Source organism: Otolemur garnettii, unplaced genomic scaffold (genome assembly GCF_000181295.1).
Source record: "Otolemur garnettii isolate 467f Iridium unplaced genomic scaffold, OtoGar3 scaffold00045, whole genome shotgun sequence".
NCBI lineage: Eukaryota > Metazoa > Chordata > Mammalia > Primates > Galagidae > Otolemur > Otolemur garnettii.
Window position 1 is genome coordinate 1921219 of NW_003852440.1, and position 7450 is coordinate 1928668.

Below are 7450 nucleotides of genomic sequence, written 5' to 3' on the forward strand. Positions count from 1 at the left end.
TCACAAGAACTTTGTCACAAGTCTCCTGTTTCCTGTAGGAAAGCTGAATTTGCCAGCACACTTGCTGTGGGTAAGGCTGCAACTCTGTTCACAGCAGAAGACTTGTGCTGAAGATAAAATTTAAATCTCAGTGGAAACACAAAGTCAGCCCATTAATCCTTGAATGCTAAAGACATTGATTTTCTCCTGTCTGTGGCTACTATTATTCTGTGCATAACTTCAAGTTTATTTCTATAGTTAGAAAGAAGATGAAGCAACCTGGGAAAGCACTAGAAGGTTGTTTGGTCCTGCAGCCTGGCCTGAGATACAACTATATTGGCATATGTAGGCCACAGAATGGAGGAACATGGCTGTTAAAATATTATTAACTATAGGAACTATTAGAGGCCTTATTTAATTTAATGGCTCTTGGGCAGGGTGATTTACCTAAATTAACTTTAAATTTTCTCTACTCTGATAAGTAAATATCATTTTTCTCTTACCAAGGAATAGTATTGTTGAGTGGTTAAGAGCATAGACTCTAGCATTGCACAATCTGATTTCATACTTTTTGCCTTTGTGACTTTGGGAGAGTTGCTTAATATCCCTGTGCCTCATTTCTCCCATCTGTAAAATGGGTTTAAAACACAGATTTGATGATCTATCTTGGGGAAGCTTACTGCCTGAGTCAGTCTAGCCAGATTGTAAAGTTAGATTCCTCCCACAGGCCTCCCTTCTCTTTCAACTACTCTCTCTCTCCACCCCCACTATCCAGATCTCTCCTTTCCTCTTCTTCTCTTCAAGACTTGACTTGCATGGATATTTAACAAATGGTGCTGGGAGAACTGGCTAGTGACCCATAGAAGACTGAAACTGGACCCACACCTTTCACCACTAACAAAAATTGATTCTTACTGGATAAAAGATTTAAATTTAAGACATGAAACTATAAAAATACTAGAAAAGAGTACAAGGAAAATGCTTGAAGATATCAGGCTGGATAAGTATTTTGCAATTTTTTTTTTTATTTCTTACAGCACAACTATGTACATTAATGCAATCATGGGGTACAGTGTACTGTTTTCATATACATTTTGAAATACTCTCATCAAATTGGTTAACATAACCTTCATGTCATTCTCTTAGTCATTAATTTTGAAACTAATTCACAGCTTTTATAGGAATGTCATAACCTAATTATAGTCTTAGAATATGGGAAGGGGGTGGGAGAGGGGAGGCGAGTGGGGTGGATGTGGGGAGGGAGGGTGATTGGTGGGGTCACCTATATGGTTTATCTTGTAAGGGTACCAGTGAATCTTTGTAAAAGCAGAGTATGGATAAGTATTTTATGAGGAAATCCCCTCTGGCAATTGAAGCAATACCAAAAATATATTACTAGGATTTGATCAAGCTAAAAAGCTTCTGCACAGCTAAAAGCACTACTACTAAAGCAAACAGACAGCCTTCAGAATTGGAGAAGATTTTTGCATGTTATGATTCCAGCAAAGGTCTGATAACTAGAATCTACAGAGAACTCAAGTTAATGTATAAGAAAAGAACAAACAACCCCATTTCTTTGTGGGTAAGAGACTTGAACAGACACTTCTGTGAAGATGACAGGTGAATGGTCAACAAACACATGAAAAAATACTCATCGTCGTGCTCGCCTCAGCAGCACATACACTAAAATTGGAACGATACAGAGAAGGTTAGCATGGCCCCTGCTCAAGGATGACACACAAATTCGTGAAGTATTCCATTATTTAAAAAAAAATACTCATCATCTTTAATCATCAGAGAAATGCAAATCAAAACCACTCTGTGATTTCACCTAATTCCAGTAAAATTAGCCCATATCACAAAATCCCAGAACTACAGATGCTGGCATGGATGTGGAGAGAAGGGAATACTTCTACACTGCTGGTGGAATTGCAAACTAATACAACCTTTATGAAAAGAAGTATAGAGAATCCTTAAGGAATTAAAAGTTGACCTTCCATTTGATCCCACAATTCCATTACTAGCTATTTACCTGGAAGAACAAAAATCATTTTACCACAAAGACATTTGTACCAGAATTTTTATTGCAGCCCAATTCATAATTGCCAAGTCATGGAAACAGCCCAAATGCCCATCAATTCATGAATGGATTAACAAACTGTAGTGTGTGTATACCATGGAATACTATCCAGCCATTAAAAAAGATGGACACTTTACATCTTTTATGTTTACATAAGTAGACTTGGAACATAACCTTCTTAGTGAAGTATCTCAAGAATGGAAAAAAAGTATCCAATTTATTCAATACAATTATGAAACCAATATATAAACACTTACACATTCATAGGAATGATAAAACACAAGTGTAGTCCAGCAAGAGGGAGGGGAGAGGGAGGACAATTGGTGGGAGGAGAGACGGCATGGGGTGGGATCTCACCTGATGTGCACAATTCAAGGGTACACTTCAAAACCAAGAGTAATTTATGAATGTTTTACCATAAAAAGTGAGGTGATGGTTATGTTAATCAGTTTGATTTAGATATTCCACATTGTATATCAAATCATCACATTGTACCCCATAAATGTATACAGTTATGATTTAATAAAAAATTAAATTAAAAAAAGACTTGACTTGCAACTTCTGGTTTCCAGGTTGTAGAATCCCTGCTTTCAAGAGTGTGAGGAACTTTGTGAGAGGCACAGGTGTGATGGGGAACCTCACAGAATGAGATTCTTAGGACCCCAAGGCCTCAGGAACACAGGAATCATTTTCTAATAGATGAATGGATGAATGTCTGGAACTGTAATTGGTCGAAGGAAATATTTGGTGGCAAATTTCTTCTTAGTGCACTCCGAAACACACAGCATGGGGAGTGGCTACCCATTTTTCCTAAATTAACTGGGTTCTGACCTGGGCCTAGGGGAATATTTGCAAGCTGCAGTCTTCCAGTTAGTATTTTAATAACATTTGGTCATATTTGGGAGCAGCTTGTCATGTTGGGCCCAGGTAGTACGGAAGACCCCTTTTTCCCCATGTAAGCCCACAGCCATGCTCATCATGTCACTGACCATGCTAACTATCCCTTTATTTTCTCTTTATGTAGGGAGTAGGATGAGAGTGAAGCAGAATAGTAATTATAAACATCTGGTGGTTACTTTATGATTAGGTCATGTTAAAGATGTCGGGAAGCCTTCCATCAGTCTCAGTTAATATCTTTCCAATTAGGTTTGCCTTGACATTTGCCCTGGGCCCTGTAACTTCTCATTACACCTTCTGGAGTTATCCCATACACTTCAGTCTTGGTGAGAAGTTCACCAGGGAGGCAGGGGTTGCTGCTTCTACTGCTTGATTAAGGGGAAAGGCAGCCAGCAGTTCTGAGGGGTCAGGGAGAGATTGCCCAGACATGGAAAAGAAAGAGAGCTCAGATGTTATTTTGCCTTATACTTTGGGTTTATTTTATTTAAGAGTTCAATGACCAAGACACTAGTAAAAATGTTCCTAGCTCCTAAGGGCCTCTTTTCTGAATTACAGACACAGCTGATAGTTGGAAGCCTTTTGTTTGTGAGAAAGAATTGCTCAATGAGCAATACAACTAGCCCACGTGCAATAATCTCTCCATGAACTTCAGTACAGATATTGAAAGTCTGGACCTGAAATGAAGGGAAAATTTATAAGCTAAAGACAGGATTACTTTCCTTTGACAGATGTTTTGCTGTTGTTTGCATAACTTGCAAATATTCAGGTCATTGTAAAATGATGTGCAGATACAGTGGCACATGAGACATTGTCTCCTTTCACAAAAACCATGAGGTTTAGTTGTGTGGTAAGGTGTTTGATAAAACTTTTACATAAAATTATAAGGAGCATAGAAAATGAAGCATGTACTTGAAATAATGAACAAAGACATCTCCTCAAAGAGTCATTTATTTTGTGTTTGATGTAATTTTTTGACCAGCACATTAACACAATTTTTACTTTTTATTATTATTTTTTTGTGGTATTGTTTGAATAGTTTTTTTTTTATTAAATCATAGCTGTGTACATTAATGCAATCATGGGGTACAATGTGCTGGTTTTATATACAATTTGAAATGTTTTCATCAAACTGGTTAACATAGCCTTCACGGCATTTTCTTAGTTATTGTATTAAGACATTTATATTATACACCTAGTAAGTTTCATACAATTTTTAAATAGATCAAAAACAATATCAGCAGTATTCCATGTAGTGCTGAAACAATAGCTCTTTCACCAAGATAAGTAAAGGAACAGAATGGTGCGGCTCATGGTACTGAGAAGTCTCCCAGGGTGGTTTTGCAACAGGTTCTTAAGGGAAGAGCCAATAAGAACCATCAGATGATAGAAAGGAGTTGAGGAGGGGATTCTGATGAGCAGAGGCAGGACTGACATCTGGGTGCTGCTCCCAAATGGCCACCACCTGCAGCCATAGCTTTTTTTTTTTTTTTACAAAATTTTCTTTTCCTTCCTTCCTCCCTCTCTTTCTCCCTCCCTCCCTCCCTTCCTTCCTTCCTGTTTTTTTGTTTTTTTTTTTTTGTACTCAACACAAGTGTTCTTTCCTAAGGTGAAAAACAGGCAAAAGAAAGAAAATCTTGAGATTGGAGGATAAACAAACCTACATTCTTGTGGGTGAGAGAGGATACAAAAAATTCACATGTCTGGAGGGATTTTCAAAATTAATTTTTGGCACCACACAGAGTTAAATCTTGTGAGAGTGGATCTGCCCTTGTAGCAATGCTGACCCCTAAGGAATGCCAGGAGCAGACACATTCAGGTTTGTGGGGGGTCTGCTTCTTTGCCCTTTTCTAAATTTGGTGTATTTGAATTTTAATGACAAACATCAGGGCTTTTTGAGTTTGCATAATAATTTTTCCTTCTAGAATTTGGTACATAGGATTCTACACATGGCAAGAGGTCAGATGTCTCTTTTGGATGTTGATGTTGGTATAATTATTCATATATTAGGTGGGGTTCTCCTGAGAAACAGAACACTTGTAAATACAGAGGGTGCCAAAATATGTACTCATTTTAAGAAAGGAAAAAAACTATTAAAATTATAACGCACACACTTATGGTCTGATGATAAGTTTGTGAACTTGCCACCTTGTGCTTATGTTGGCAGCACTGTACAAACAACTCTTGGTGTATCAGTGTCTCACAGTTGTGATCATGTCAATGTATGGTGGTATCTTGCTGAGTAATGGTCATTAATGTTGCTGTGTATTTTTGTGTGCTGTCACTAGAACGTTGGAGGTTTAATTAGGGCAACAAACAAACATTAAATTTCTTGTTAAACTGGACAAGAATAGAAGTGAAATCCTAGACATGTTAGTCCAAGTTTGTGGGGATAATGCCATGAGAAAATAACATTGTACAAATGGATTAATTGTTTTTTCTGAAGGGAGGGAAACTGTCACTGATGAAGTGAGGTCAGGGTGGCCAGTAATGAGTAGAACTGATGAAAACTTCGAAAAATTCATTGAATTGTGTGCCAAAATCTTCAGCTGATGGTGAGAAGCATAGCAGACTAAGTTAACATTGGTAGAGAAACAGGAAAATTTTAACCAAAAATTTTGGCCAACAACTCATGGCTCTTGCATCATGACAATGCACTAGTTCACAGAGCACTGTCTATGAGGGAGTTTTTATCTAGTACACAGATAAGTGTATCAGAATACCCTCCTTATTCACCTGATCTGGCCCCCAATGACTTTTTTCTTTACCTGAAGTTAAAGGAAATATTGAAAGGTAGATGTTTTGATGACATTCAGTACTTTAACGATACTACTATGTAGGAGGACAGCTCTGATGGTCATTTCCGTAAAAGGTTTCCAAAATTGCTTTGAAGGGAGGACTAGGCTTTAGCACTGGTGCATAGCTTTGCAAGGGGAGTACCTCAAAAGTGACCATAGTGATAGCTATGAAATTAATTATCAGGCCTCATATAGTGATAGATTGATTGATATATATATATATATATATATATAGCAGAACCTCCATAGTTGATCACCTCCCAATTTTGACCTAAGTTAACCTAATTTTCATAGACTGGACATACATCATGTATATGAATCAATACACTAGGCCTTATGTTGACCACCTCCATATGTTGACCAGTTTGTTGGTCCTTTGGGTGATCAACTTACGGAGATTCTAATGTATTAACATATATTTAACTTACTTATGTCATATACGTGTAAAGTTTACATATTTACCTATGTAATTATATATATAAATGTAAATATAACCATATATATTTGCATATTTATATATAGAGACTGATTTGTTTTAAGATTTTTAAAATTTTTTATTTCAAATTAATATCAGGGTACAATGAGGTTACAATGTTCATTTGTAGGTAAAGTCTCTGTTGTAGTGTGTTGTCCCACACCCAGGAGGTGTGCCATATACACTTACATTGTGCCCATTAGGTGGGAGCACATGTAAGTTAATACATTTATTTATTTAATCATAAATATGTACACTTATGGGGTATAGTTTGCTAATTTGATATACAATTTGGAACGCTTACATCAAACTGATTAGCATAACCATCACTTCACTTACTTATTTGTTGTGGTCAGATATTTATACTCTACTCTTAATAGATTTGAAATGTACCATTGCATTGTGCACAATAAGTGAGGTACCAACAAATATCCTCCCTCTTCCCACCCTTCTCCCTATCCTTGCCTCTCTCTGCTCGTCCCTCCTTTCTGGACTATAGTTGTGATTTATCATTCCTGTGAATGTGTAGGGGATTATAAATTGGTTTCCTAACAGTATTGAGTACATTGCATGTATTTTTACCATTCTTGAGATACTTTACTAAAAAGAAGCTGTTTCAGTTCCATTCAGGTAAACATAAAGGTTGTAAATTATTCATCCTTTTTTATGGGTGCATAGTATTCCATGGTATACATACACCACAATTTGTTAATGCATTCATGAATTGATGGGCATTTGGGCTGCTTCCATGACTTGAAAATTATGAATTGGGCTGCAATAAACATTCTGGTGCAAATGTCTTGTGGTAAAATAATTTTTGATCACTGGGTAGATACCTACTAGAGGAACTGCAGAATTGAATGGTAGGTTTATTTTTAGTTGCTTGAGAATTCTCCAAACTTCTTTCCAAAAAGGCCATATTAGTTTGCTTAATTGGGCAACCTTTAGTATGGATATTTCCTATATCCCCAAACCTCTATGGCTTCCATTTTTAAACACTATATATTGTCAGGGCCTTCAATAACATGCAAACCTCTGGACATCTTATAGATTCTCCTGGAGCAATGTGTCTGAAGTCTGATAACGTGATACCTCCTGATTTATTTTTATTTCTGAGTAATGTATTGGGTATTTGAGATTTTTTTCTGATAAAATGAAGTACTATTTTTTTCAAGATCTTTAAAGTGTGACATTGTTGCTTTAATAAGAATTGCATTAAATCTG

The 7450-nt window shown here is 36.7% G+C and overlaps 1 non-coding gene across 1 annotated transcript; it reads left to right on the forward strand.

Annotated features, from left to right (window-relative positions):
- Positions 1 to 1638: 1638 nt before the first annotated feature.
- Positions 1639 to 1745, forward strand: LOC111725651. Its single transcript, XR_002773666.1, has one exon. It is a non-coding gene; the product is annotated as a U6 spliceosomal RNA (small nuclear RNA).
- The last annotated feature ends 5705 nt before the right edge of the window (positions 1746 to 7450 follow it).